This window comes from Heptranchias perlo, unplaced genomic scaffold (genome assembly GCF_035084215.1).
Source record: "Heptranchias perlo isolate sHepPer1 unplaced genomic scaffold, sHepPer1.hap1 HAP1_SCAFFOLD_60, whole genome shotgun sequence".
Lineage (NCBI taxonomy): Eukaryota > Metazoa > Chordata > Chondrichthyes > Hexanchiformes > Hexanchidae > Heptranchias > Heptranchias perlo.
Window position 1 is genome coordinate 2,405,699 of NW_027139623.1, and position 12,214 is coordinate 2,417,912.

The following is a 12,214-nucleotide window of genomic DNA, read 5'->3' on the forward strand; positions in this document are numbered from 1 at the left end:
ATCTATCTTTTTATGGTCCAAAGTGGATGATCTCACACTTCCCCACGTTGAACTCCATCTGCCACAGTTTTGCCCACTCACTGAATCTATCAATGTCCCTTTGCAACTTTCTGCTCCAATCTATAATGTTTACGGTGCTACCTAACTTAGTGTCATCAGCACACTTGGATATAAGGCTCTCTACATAAGAATATAAGAAATAGGAGCAGGAGTAGGCGATACGATACGCGAGCCTGCTCCGCCATTCAATCAGATCATGGCTGATCTTCGACCTCAACTCCACTTTCTCGCCCCATCCCCATGTACCTTGATGCCATTAGCGTCCAAAAATCTATCGATCTCAGCTTTGAATATATTCAACGACTGAGCATCCACAGCCCTCTGGGGTGGAGAATTCCAAAGATTCACAACCCTTTGAGTGAAGAATTTTTTCCTCATGTCGATGCTAAATGGCCGACCCCTGATCTTGATACTCTGACCTCAAGTTCTTGACTCTCCAGCCAGGGGAATCAGCCTCTCCGCATCTACCCTGTCAAGCCGTCTAAAAAATTGACACGTTTCAATGCGATCATCTCTCATTCTTCTAAACTCCAGCGAATATAGGCCAATTTTACACAATATGTCCTCATAGCACAATTGCAGCAAGTCCTTATTACTCTTATATTGCAACACCGTTGCAATAAAAGCTAACATATCATTTGCCTTCCTCGCTCTGGTTAGACCCTTGGTAGCTCACTATTTCCAGTATATTTGTCATCTATTCCTTCTATAGGAAAAATAAATTAACGTTGAAAACATTTTGCTGTAATTATACCAGTTCATGTTTTGGAAACAATATCCAGCTGAACTGCAACAAATTCGATGGCAAACTTAATGATGGAAATAATTTAATAAGAATACTGAAATGCGATGGCCGGGAATCGAACCCGGGTCAACTGCTTGGAAGGCAGCTATGCTCACCACTATACCACCATCGCTGACAATCAGGGATGATCAAATTGCTCTCAAACATCAGACCCTGAACAGACACTGCAGGCTGTTGGATTTTGTTCTTCATTGAAACTGGTTTCTGACGGATCCTTTCTCGCTCTGTTGCAGTTCCCGTTTCCGCACAGTCGATGACGCCAACCCCCAATCAATGGAAATTACACAACAGCCAGTAATTCTTCACCTGATATCGGACTGAAGAGACAGTCGATACCTGCAATACTTGACCGGCTGGAAATACATTTTGCCGCAGCTCACATCAGCCATTGAGTAAAGTTAGATAATTACATTAAATCATTATGGAGACCTGACTACCAGCTGGGCACGAATGGCAGCTTCATATTCAAGTCTATAAGATCGTTAGAAAGGACAGAGAAATAGGGAAAGGAGGAGGAGCAGCAATATTACTAAAGGACAATATTACAGCAGTTCAAAGATAGAATATCAGTGAGGGTGAGCGGGCAGTGTAAACACTCTGAGAGAGACCCAAGGAGAGCAAGGTTCATGTAGTTGATGCAATATATTTGGATTTTCCGAAGGCCTTCGATAAGGCAATGCATTGTCCACTCATGGCTAAGTTCAGAGCACGTGGGCTCAGGGACAGGTGATAGAATGGTTTGCAAGCTGGCATCAAAACAGAAAACAGAGAATAGAGGTTAAGGGTAGTTACTCAGATTGTCAAAAAGGTGGGAAGCGGAGTTCCACAGGGATCGGTGTTAGGACCACCGTTCACAATTTACATGAACAATTCGGGACTCGAGAATCGGAAGTACAATTTCAAAATTTGTGGACGACAACAAATTGGGCGATGTAGTTAATACAAAGGAAGAATGCATCAAAATGCAAGAGGACATTAATAAAGTTGCAGAATGAAGAATAAGGAGGTCACACACTGCTTGGATAATAAGAGTCGAAACGGGCTAGAGTAGCAAATGGATCTCGTGGTACAGATATAAAAATTACTGAAAGTAGCGACGCAAGTTAATAAGGTCACAAAAAGGCAAATCAAACACTGAGATTCATTCTAGAGAGATAGAATTGAAAATCAAAGAAGTTATGTTAAAATAGTATGGAACTTTGGTTCGACCACACTTGGAGTACTGTGCACAGTTCTGGTCTCCATATTATATAAAGGACTTAGAAGGTGCAAAAAAGATTCTCATGATACGAGAAATGAGAGGATATTCTTATTGGGAAATGCTGAACAGACTGGGGGTCTTTTCACTCGAAAAGAGAAGGCTGAGGGGTGACTTGATAGAGGTCTTATGATAGGGTTTCATGGGGTAGACATAGAGAAAATGTTTCCACTTGTGGGGAGTCCAAAACTAAAGGTAATAAATATAAAATAGTCGCTAATAAATCCAATAGGGAATTCAGGAGAAACTGCTTTACCCAAAGAGTGGTTAGAATGTGGAAAATGCTACCACAAGGAGCAGCTCAGGCAAATAGCACAGGTGCATTTAAGGGGAAGCTAGAGAAACACATGAGGAAGGAAGGAATCGAAGGGTATTCTGATAGAGTTAGATGAAGTAGGGAGGGAGCAGCCTCGTGTGGAGCATAAACGGCAACACAGACCAGTTGGGCCGAATGGCCTGTTTCTGTGCTGTAGTTTCGATGTAACTCGATGTAAAGGCTCTTTTCAGAGCCACCCACTGTATCTGTGAAAGGGCTGGTTACTGTCTGAAGGGAGACGCTGATATCATGCTACCAGCGTGGCTTTGAGCTGCTTTATTCTCGTTGTAGCCGAGATGAGGTATTAATGGGACTGGAGTCAGGGCACCGACCACAGTCCGGTAATTTAAATGGTGACTTATGGACCCCAGTCCACACATCACCAGATTTCTTGTGTTTATTTGAAATACTTGCCATGCTGGGCTCGTAAAGCATCACCAGAACTGCTCGACTAACCTTTCTACATCTGTGGGATTCAGCGCTTCGCTCCCTTTCTGTTCTATTTTGTTAGATTATTTACATAACGCATTAAACACACTGGGGAATCATTGAAATGTAACTCTGCACAGAAACAAATAACAGTGAATTGCCTGGTGCTCAGGAGATCAGAAACATTACTCGCCTTTCGTCTTGTTGACTAATGAACCTAGTTTAGAGTCCAGCTATCCGCTTTGGTTCCATATGGGGGATTGAACAGAGAGGGAGGGAGCGGAGGAGACAGTGAAAAACAGAGCAGAGAGCGGCCTCTGATCTTCCAGCTCCACCTCCAGCTTTCTCCATCCGCCAATTTCAAACCGTTTATCGATAATAGAACCGAAACACAGCGCTCCGCACAAACCCTTACAGACTCGGGCTTCATATTCAAAGATTTCCAGAAATCCGGAGCTTTTAAATAAGCCCCGTTGCAATTAACAGTCAGTAATATTCCTGCCGAAATACAGTCCCTTCGTTAACAAGTCAACCCGCCTCCTTCCATTTCAGTCCCAGACCCGATTCTATCTCCCCACACATTCCCTCCCAGACGGGTTCAGCAGTTCACAAACACTTTATTCCAGCTGATGTTGAGAATCTCATCTGTTGGGGTTTGAGTTATGACGCGGAGTTTCTCCACCAGTGTTACCTTCTCACAGAGACACTTGCCCTCAATCTGTGAAAAGATGATGACCTTGAACTGGGACTGGAGCCGAACACATCCCCAGTTACAGTGAGGCCCGGCCCGGACATCCCATTCCCTCTGTTTTATATCAGACAATATCACACCTTCATGTCCAGCATTAGAGAAAGACAAACATACACTGTCAGTCTTACACTTCCTATCAGTGTGTTCATCTCCAGCACCAGAAAGCGAGATAAAGCGAGACAGATACGGTGAGAGATAGCGCGGAGAGACACAGTGCCAGAGTATCAGTTGCAGACTGAGCTGCAAAGCCAAGTGTTATCCAGAAAGATCCCATTGGAGAGACAAAAGATGCAATCTCATCTCTCACTGATATTGGACCAGAGGCAGACACACTATTAATCCCACCCTCAGTTCAGAGAGTGAAAAAACAATGGGCCACATTTGACTCTCTCTTGCCTGTTGTACTATATTCTGTTTTGCAGCAGAGGGACGTTCGGTATTACTCTCAGTCATCGAGAGTATCACTCTGATTAAATTAATCTGGGACTTCTGCTATCGGATATTAATCCTACATGGTCCCGACAAACACACCGACTCACTCTTTCCTCCATGTTTTCCAGGATTGGTTTGAGAAATCCTTCCTCCAGTTTCTTCCTCACGCGTCAGTTTTATCAGTAAAGAGTCCAAGAATGAACAGAGCCCATTGGCTCATTTCAGAGCCGCCCACTTTATCACTGAAAGGCTCTTTACCATCAAAAGATACCGAGAGAAACAGCAGGGATGGAAACATCTAGTTTAATAGTTAGAGATTGTAAAGTCAGTCTGGATTCCAGCGTTAGGCACTGGTGGAATCCCATCTGTTTTCCATTCTGGTGCCTGTTCCTGCACTGCCTGTGGACCCCATTCCCTCTGACCTTTCCCCCAGACCCACTTCCTTTGCTCAGACTCTGAAAAATTCCAATTGGGGAAAGTTTCCATCGATTTTTGTATTGGGAATTCAACCAGATATCTGCGCATGCGTGACTCAGCCCCGCCCCCAGCGCTGGTTGTTGGGGAGCAGAAGAGCGCATGCGCGCTCCCCTCCCCCAGCTCGGCCTGTGGGCGCCATTCCCTCAGTGAGCGGAAGAAGATGGTTTAAAACAGCCGGGAATGGAGAGATCACGGCCCCCGGGGGAAGGGAGCAAAGAGCAGCCTCGTTACAGCAGCTCATCGCTTCGGGACCGTGTCCGCAGATGGGCTCAGAGATCGGCATTGAGTCCGGGGGAAGGTCAGGGGGAGTCCGGGGGCTGTTTGTAAGAGGCGGAGTGGATCAGGAACTGGTCCCGGAACATGGAGTGAGCGGGGGAAGGGAGAGGTCATTCTCGGGCTGTGTGTGTCCAGGGTGTGTCCAGCGGAAGTGAGACAGAGTGGGAAGAACCTGCTATTTAAAATCATTGCTGCTTTCTCTCCCCAAACCAGTAGTGAATGTTCCTGGTTTAGTTCCAGTCTCACCCTGTTACTGGACAGTGAACAGTCAGGATGTGGGGAGTTAGACAAGCAGTTTTGATTGCAGGCATCAGGTGAGAAGTGTGAAGGACACAATTTAAACAGCGGTTGTTTGCTTTCATTTGAACGGTTTGTCCCATGGGAGAGGAGATTAGAAACCTGACCTGTACAAAGGTCCCTGCCCCATCGGGTAGTCCCATTCATGGATCAGTGGAGGGGATGTCACTAAATTGTTTTAAAATCGCCCAACACACCTGGTGTGCAGAAGCTGAGTGCTGCAGTACTGCAGTGGAGTCAGACACTGACACCGCTTGTATCACTGGTTTTCATTTGTGGATATTCAAAATAATTATTCACAGATATTAAACTGATCACTTCTGTATTTTCGACCTCACCTGTTCTTGAGTTACAAGATATATGTTTCTTTCTACAGTCAAACCCTTGAAGGAGCCAGAATGAATGTGAAGTTTCCTCCATCCGAGGCAAAGGAACAGTGCAGTCAGCTCCTTCTCACACACAGTAAGTACTTTATCACTCACAGAGCACAGAGATACAGACAGATCATCAGCTCCACAGTCTCAGACAGCAGAAGTAGTCAGTCCCACACTGATCCCAAGTTCCAGAGACACATTTTCAATCCAACATTCAAACAGAGCAGGTGAGGCAGACGCTGTTCCATTTCCCCCGAACTCAGTCCCGCTGACAGGTGGATACAAAAATCCCAGTCCAAAGTCATGCTTTCAGATTGTCAATTTCGAAAAAGGAAAACTTTAGCCATGAATTAAATCCCAGATACCCCAAGATTCCAATTGTATGCTTGCCTAAATCTCTCTCACACACACGTGAGTTTAATACATGAAGTATCCATTCGAATAGTGTACCATTCGAATACAAATTGCAAGTCCAAAACTCATGTACAGTATCAGATTGAGAAATGCTGTGACTGTGTAACCTGAGAAACACATTAGATACCAGTTTATAATAAACTCATAGTATGAGATTTAAAGATAAAGTATCAATTCTGTGAGCACACATTACACACGAGTCCAAAAATCTTATAATAAAACTTAAAGATGCAGTATCAATTCCTTCAGTGCAGACTGATCTACACATTATATACCAATTCAAAAATGTCACCATATCAGGTTGAAAGATATATTATCATTCACAACAATACTGACAGAGATACAGATTTAATAGTAGTCCAAAATCATACAAATTATCTGATTGAAACCTCCAGCATCAAATCCTAAAGTGTATCCATATTTACCAATTAAATAATGAGAAAAACTACTTTAACATTAAGATATTAAAGCTACAGTATTGAATACCATAATGTAATCTGAGAGAATAATTATGGACAGATACAGAATGAATCTCACACTCAGATACAGTACAGAGACACACAAACACAGAATGAATCTCACACTCATATACTGTAGCAGAGACTGACAGATGCAGAAGGAATCCCAAGCACACATACAGTACTAGAGGTTGCCAGACACAGAGTGAATCCCACACTCAAGTATGGAACCAGAGATGACAGAAACAGAATGAATCCCAAACGGGCTGACAGTACCAAGGACTGACAGATACTGAGTTCATCCCACACTCACATACAATACCAAGGACTGACAGATATTAGTTCATCCCATACTCTCATAAAGCACCAGAGACTGACAGATGCAGAAAGAATCCAACACTCACATACAGTACCAGAGACTGACCAATACAGAATGAATCCCTCACTCACAACCAGTACCAGATGCTGACAGATACAGAATGAATCCCACAGTCACAAAGAGAATCAAGAACTGACAGTCACAGAATGAATCTCACAATCACACTACTGCAGACTGAGTTACATTTTACATACCAGTTCAAAGATATCATCGTGTCAGATTGAAAGATATCGTATAAATTCCATTAGTGCAGACTGAGCTACATATTAGATATATTAGTAAATACTCAGAGAGTATTATACTGAAATAAACATTATCAATACCATTGTTTCAGACTGAGCTACACATTACATACGAGTCCAAAATCCTCATAAATGATCAGACTGGAAGATACTGTATCAATTCTTTTAGCACTGCCTGACCTGTACATTACATACCAGACTGAAAATCCCATACAATATTAGACTGAAAGATACATTATCAATTCCATCAGTGCAGACTGAGCCACACATAATATAGCAGTCCAAGCATCTCATACCCGATCAGACTCAAAGATACAATATCAATTCCATAGCACGTACTGAGCTCCATGTTACTCACCAGTCCAAAAATCACAGAGAATATCAGATCGAAAGATTCAGTATCACTTCCATTATTGAAGACTGAGCTACACATCTCATTCCAGTCCAAAAATCTCACAGAGTCAGACTGATAGATACAGTATTAATTCCTTTAGTGCAGGCTGAGCTACATATTACATACCAGTGCATAAATCTCATACAATAACAGATTGAGATACAGAATTAATCCCATTATTGCAGACTGAGCTAAACATTACATCCCAATCCAATAATTTCACTGTGAACAGATTGAAAGGTACATAATCTCTTAACTCTATTGTGAATGATAAAAATGTAATACTACTCCAAAGCTCACACATGTTTGATTAAAGAAAATCGAAAAGTGTATCTATATTTACAAATTAAACACGAGATGAAGAACTGTATATAAATTAAAGTATTAAAGATACAGTTTCAAATTCGATACTGTAAACTGAAATAAGAATACAGAATGAATTCAGACTTGCACATTGTCTCAGAGACTGAATTACAGAATGAATCCCACACTCAGATAATGTAGCAGAGAATGGCAGATCCAGGATGAATCCCACACTCACACACGGTACCAGAGACTGACAGACAATGAATCCCACACTCACACACAGGAGCAGAGACTGACAGATACGGAATGAATCCCACACTCACTCACAGTACCTGAGACTGACAGATACAGAATGAATCCCACACTCACACACAGGAGCAGAGACTGACAGATACAGAATGAATCCCACACTCACACACAGTACCAGAGACTGACAGATACAGAATGAATCCCACACTCACACACAGTGCCTGATACCTGCAGATACAGAATGAATCCCACACTCACACACAGAGCAGAGACTGAGAGATACAGAATGAATCCCACACTCACACACAGAGCAGAGACTGACAGATACAGAATGAATCCCACACTCACACATAGTACCAGAGACTGACAGACACAGAATAAATCCCACACTCACACACAGTACCAGAGACTGACAGATACAGAATGAATCCCACACACACACAGTACCAGAGACTGACAGATACAGAATGAATCCCACACTCACAGACTGTACTGGAGACTACAGATACAGTATGAATGTCACAGTCACATTACTACAGACTGAGTTACACTTTACAGACCAGTTCAAAGATCTCATAGTGGCAGATTTACAGATACAGTATCAATTCTATTGGTGCAGACTGAGCTACATATTAGATATATTGGTAAATACTCGTGTGATACTGAAATAAACATTATCAATACCATTGGTACAGACTGAGCTATACATTACATACGAGTCTAAAATTCACAAATGACCAGACTGGAAGATATAATTTAAATTCTATTAGCACCGCCTGAGCTCAACATTATATATCAGTCCAACAATCTCATACAATTTTAGACTGAAAGATACAGAATCGATTCAATTAGTGCAGACTGAGCCACACATTATATAGCAGTCCAAGAATCTCATCCCGTATCAGACTCAAAGATACAATATCAATTCCATTAACACAGACTGATCTGTATGTTACTCATCAGTCCAAAAATTTCATACAGTATCAGACTGATAGATACAGTATCAATTCCTTTAGTGCAGGATGAGCTCCATATTACATACCAGTCCAAAAATCACCTACAGTGTTAGACTCAGATACAGAATTATTGCAGAATGAAATACACATTACATACCAGTCCAGTAATTTCACTGTGAACAGATTGAAAGGTACATTATCATTCACAATCGACTTCAGAGATTAAGATGTAATACTACTCCAAAACTCACACACGTCGTTTGATTAAAGAAAATCGAAAATGTATCCACATTAACAAACTAAATGCTCGATGAAAAACTGTATATAATTTAAAGTGTTAAAGATACAGTATCAAATACGATACTGCAAATTGAAATAAGAATACAGAATGAATCCAGACTTGCACATTGTCTCAGAGACTGAATTACAGAATGAATCCCACACTGAGATAAAGTAGCAGAGAATGGCAGATACAGAATGTATCCCACAACAGACAGTACCAGAGACTGACAGATACAGAATGAATGCATCAATTATATATAGTACCTGGAGACTGACAGATGCAGAATATACCCCATGCTCACACTCAGTAACAATGACTGACAGATACAGAATAAATCCCACTCTCATATACAGTACCAGAGACTGAAATATACAGAATAAATCCCACTCTCATATACAGTACCAGAGACTGACCTCTACTGGCGGTAATCGACAACTGTAATGAGGGAACAAATTCACATGATCTGTCATGGTTGCAGAAACAGGACAATGTGCAATGTGAGGAAAGTTTCTGTCTGTAACTTTTACTCTCGTATTTTTGCACTTTTTGACGGTGAAAAATGAAGACAATTGATTCATAATAAAGTTTTTGTTTCACTCATTCGATAGTTGTGAATTTGCCCCATTATATTTCACTGTATATTGCACAGTGTTTGTCTCTGATTTCTCAGGATGATTTACATTGCTCCTCTACCCCATTTAGACTCTTATTTTCCAAGCAGTATGTGGTCTCCTTATTCCCCCCAGCGAAATGCCCCACATCACACCTTTCTATATTGAAATTCAATGGCCATTGACACGGCCGTTCTGCAAGCTGATTTTGTCCCAGTCTTCCTCAGTATAGACAGTATCCCCTCAATCAATTACAGAATTTAACACAGCATTACAAGTAGTGTTTGGTCCAACAAAATGTACTTACAGCTCGTCTCCATTCCCAGTTTTTCTAAATCCCACCCGTACAATATAATGTGAAGAATGAGTTTATCTTCTGTCCCTCTCTCATCTGCAAACTTCAATGACCCGGGGTTTGGGGACATCTACTGGCCGGAAGCAGAACTGCAACAGTTCGGAACAAATTGCTGAAACCGGACAATGTGCAGTGTGAGCGTGTTTGTGATTTGTGGCAGGTATTAAATCTGATTTTTTTTTAAACCCGCCCATTAACATTTCTTGTTTGTTATTGAACAGTAAACAGAGCCGGACAGTAAGGATGTGGGGTGTTATACAAAGAGCATCTATTGCAGGCATCATGTGAGAAGTTTGAAGGACACATTTTAAACAGTGGCTGTTTTGTTTCGGTTGAATGGTTCATCCCAAGGGAGAGGGGATTAGAAATCTGATATGTGCAAAGCTCCCCGCCCCATCGGGTCGTCCCATTGATGGATCAGTGCAGGGGGTGGGCCGTGTTTGGATGTCACTAAATTGTTGTAAAACAGCCCAACACACCTGGTGTGCAGAAGCTGAGTGCTGCAGTACTGCAGTGGAGTCAGACACTGACACTGTTTGTATCGCTGGTTTTCATTTGTGGATATTACAATGATTATTAACAGAGAGATTCAATTGATCACTTTTGTATTTTCTACCTCACCTGTTCTTGAATTACAAGAGATACTTTTTCTTCCAGAGGCAAATCCTTGAAGGACCCAGAATTAGTGTGATGTTTCCTCCACTCGAGGCACAAGGAACAGTGCAGCCAGCTCCTTCTCACACACAGTATGTATATTATCACTCACAGAGCACAGAGACACAGACAGGTCATCAGTCCCACATTCTCAGACAAGCAGAAATATTTAATCCTACACTGATCCCAATCCAACAGTCAAACAGAGCAGGAGAGACAGACGGAATTTCCATTTCACAACAACTCAGTACCACTGACCGGCAGATAAATAATTCCCAGTCCAAAATTACACCCACTATCAGATTGAAAGGCACTGTGTCAATCTCATATTAGTTCAGCCTTAGCTACAAATTAAATACCAGATAGAACTTACACATGGTACCGATTGATAGATACAGAATCAATCACAATAATGTACCCCGAGATTCAAATTAAATACCAGCCCACAACTCACACACATTATGAGCTTAAAGATGCAGTATTCATGACAATATTGGACACTAAGATATAAATTAGATACCAGTTCAGATGTTGCCCATATTTGAATCACACATATGTCCAAAAATCTCATAGTGTCTGAATGAAATGTACAGTTTCAATTCCTTTACCGGAGACTGAGGTGCACATTAGATACAAGTCCAAAATTCTCATACAGTATCAGATTGAAAGATACAGTATCAATTCCATTAATGCAGACTGAGCTACACATCACATACCAGTCTAAAAATCTCTGTGTCAGATTGAAAGATACAGTTTCGATTTGATTAGTACAGACTGACCCACACGTTACATACCAGCATACAAATCTCACACAGTATCTGACTGAAAGATACAGTATCAATCCCATTAGTGCAGACTGAGCTGCACATTAGATACCACTCCAGAAATCACATTCTGGGTCATGCTGAAAGATGCAGTTTGAATTCCATTTGTGCAGACTGAGCTACACAACAGACACCAGCCCAAAAATCTCTGTGTCAGATTGAAAGATACAGTATCAATTCCATTAGTGCAGATTGAGCTTCACATTATATATGGTCCAACATTTGAATACATTATCGTACTGAAAGATACAGTATAAATCCTATTCATGTTGACTAAGCTACACATTGCAAACCAGTCCAATAATCTGATCAACTCATGCTGAAAGGTACGGCATCAATACCATTATTGCAGACTGAGTTATTCCTTACACACAAGTCCAAATACAGCACACAGTGTCAGACTGAAAGATACAGTATCAATCCCATTAATGCAGACTGAACTACACATTAAATACCAGTCCAAAAATCACACAGTGTCAGCTTGAAAGATAAAGTATCAATTCCACTAGCCCAGACTGAGCTACACAATAAATACCAGTCCAATAATTTCACAGTAAGGTATTGAAATGTACATTATCATTTAAAATAGTCTTCACAGAAATTAAGATATAATC

At 41.4% G+C, this 12,214-nt stretch overlaps 1 protein-coding gene and 1 non-coding gene across 2 annotated transcripts in view; both read right to left on the reverse strand.

The window, feature by feature from the left end:
• Positions 1 to 12,214, reverse strand: part of LOC137316682 (zinc finger protein 850-like) — a gene marked incomplete at its 5' end in the record, with an annotated part of 239,239 nt that overhangs the window by 89,657 nt on the left and 137,368 nt on the right. The window lies entirely within an intron of this gene.
• Positions 906 to 977, reverse strand: trnag-ucc (transfer RNA glycine (anticodon UCC)). Its single transcript has one exon. It is a non-coding gene; the product is annotated as a tRNA-Gly (tRNA).